This window comes from Bombina bombina, chromosome 6, assembly GCF_027579735.1.
Source record: "Bombina bombina isolate aBomBom1 chromosome 6, aBomBom1.pri, whole genome shotgun sequence".
NCBI lineage: Eukaryota > Metazoa > Chordata > Amphibia > Anura > Bombinatoridae > Bombina > Bombina bombina.
Window position 1 is genome coordinate 1,124,706,034 of NC_069504.1, and position 2,648 is coordinate 1,124,708,681.

Genomic DNA, 2,648 nt, shown 5'->3' on the forward strand with positions numbered 1-2,648 from the left:
ATAAACTGGGTTAAGATTTAATATATCTCTCTCTAAGTGAACCCATGCTAGTTCGCTACCTGAATTATGTAGGAGCGCCATCTGGGCTAATCTAGCAGCATTAAAATAAACTTGGAGGTCAGGGACTCCCAATCCGCCTTCTGATTTGGGTTTCAAGAGGGTACTTCTATTTATTCTCGCTTTTTTATTAGCCCAGATAAATTCGAAGATATGTTTTTGGACCATTTTAAGATCTCTGGGAGGAATATCAATAGGTAGTGATCTAAATAAGCATAGTAGTTTTGGGAGTATTACCATCTTACTGACAACCATTTTCCCATAAAATTAGATTCTATATGTGCTCCAGGTTTTCATTTCATTCTGTAAGTGTTTATATAGCGGGGGATAATTAAGTTTGTATAGCTCTTTCAAGTTATATGGGATTAGAACTCCGAGGTATTTAATCGCTTGAGTGGCCCACTTGAAATTAAAATTAATTTCTAGCAATTTTTTGGTATGACTAGGAAGATGGACCTCAATCGCCTCACACTTGTCATTGTTAATTTTATATCCTGATAGGGTGCTAAACTGTGACAGAAGCTCATATAATGGTTTGCAAATCGTGAGTATGATATCATCGGCGAATAAGGAAAGTTTGTGTTCCGTTTTACCCACTTTTATACCAGTGATGTCTCTTTGGTGTCTTATGCTAGCGGCTAAGGGCTCAATGCATATGGCGAATAAGAGGGGCAACAATGGACACCCCTGTCTGGTGCCATTATGAATAAATATTCTTTTGGATTGGTACCCTGCTACTCTAAGATAGGCTGATGGATTACTGTAAATGGCTTGTATTGCTTTAATAAAAGAGCCTGAGATCCCAAACTGCTCCAGGGTTTCAAACATATAATCCCAATGAATGCGGTCAAATGCCTTCTCTGCGTCCAGAGATAGGAACAGAGAAGGCACTTCTTCTTTTAACTGTATATGTGTTGAAAGGCCACTAGGACCTCTTCCATCCTTGTCAAGGGGAGTGCTAACCTTCTCTCCTTTCATACAACACTCCTGTCTGTTTTTAAGTCCCTAAAGACAGCCCCATGATCACATGCTTTTGTATTTACTTTTCACATCAGGGGAAGCTAGTTCATGTGAGCCATATAGATAACATTGTACTGATGCCCGTGGATTCTAACAACACAGCACTAATTGGCTTAAATGCAAGTCAATAGATAATGTCATGTGATGCTTAAATACAGTAATCACAGAGGTAAAAAGTGTATTAATTTATCAGTGTTGGTTATGCAAAACTGGGGAATGGGTAATAAAGGGATTATCTATCTTTTTAAATAATAACATTTTTTGCGTTGACTGTCCCTTTAAGATGGGGGTGACCAGTGTGGGGTGGGTGGAGTGAAGAAAGCTGTTTGGGAGGGATTAGGGGCTGGGAAGTGTCAGGTGGGAGGGTAATCTCTACACTAAAGCTAAATTGAACCTTACAAGCTTCCTATATAACCTGCCAGGAATAATACAAGTGTGATGCACAGCTGCAATTAGTGGCCTTCTAATTACCGAAAAGCAATGGCAAAGCCATATATGTCTGCTATTTCTGAAGAAAGGGGATCCCAGGGAAGCTTTTACAACCATTTGTGCCATGATTGCACAAGCAGTATGTAAATTATTTCAGTGAGAAACCTAAAGTTTGTGAAAAAAAAAAAATCAATTAATTGCATTTGGCGTTGAAATGGTGGCATGAAATATACCAAAATGGGCCTAGATCAATACCTTGGGTTGTCTACTTAAAACATATATATATATAATTTTAACAGGTAAATAAAATAAAAAAACAAGGCTCTATTTCTGTTTTAATGGAGTGATGACAAAAATGCTGAAAATTCCCCGGTATTATCTGCAGTCTGGACAAGTATGGTAGTAGTTTTTGTTAATTATTAAGCTCTCACCAACGCCACTCCCCTCTACCTATCCTCTCTAATACACAAGTATACTCCAGCCCGCCCACTACGATCCAATAATGACCTGCTCCTTGCATCCGCGACTATCACCTCTTCTCATGCTAGACTGCAGGACTTCTGTCGTGCAGCACCTACCCTCTGGAACACTCTCCCTCGTGCTGTCAGGCTTTGCCCTAATTTTTCTTCCTTTAAATGCTCCCTGAAGACTTTTCTGTTCAGAGAAGCCTACCACCCAACTCAATAATAAATTAATTTCACTTACCTAACATTTCCCTCATCTAACTCTGTATTAACAACTTTCTCAATCTTGCAGTCCTCACCTCCTGTTTCTCAACCTCCTACCCTTCTAGATTGTAAGTTCCCACGGGAATAGGGCCCTCAATTCCTCCTGTATGCGTTTGTAAATTTTGTCCTGTCTCCTACAAGTTTTATATCATTGTTTTATTTAAATGAATTGTATCCTTGGACAGCGCCGCAGAATATGTTGGTGCTTCATAAATAAAGTATAATAATAAATAATAATAATTATTGTTAGTGGTTTGTTGAAGCTTGAGAGTAACTCAGTTGCTGCAGCATAACAAGTAATGGGAATACGCGTCACACAATGCAAAATATTAGAGGATATTTAAAACACACTAGGCATTGTTACACCATTTATTGTAGTCATTTCTTGGAACCTATGGGGTTAAATATACAGTA

At 38.6% G+C, this 2,648-nt stretch overlaps 1 pseudogene; it reads right to left on the reverse strand.

Moving 5' to 3' along the window:
- Nucleotides 1–893: 893 nt before the first annotated feature.
- On the reverse strand, nucleotides 894–1,042 carry LOC128665381 (uncharacterized; annotated as a pseudogene).
- Nucleotides 1,043–2,648: the final 1,606 nt, after the last annotated feature.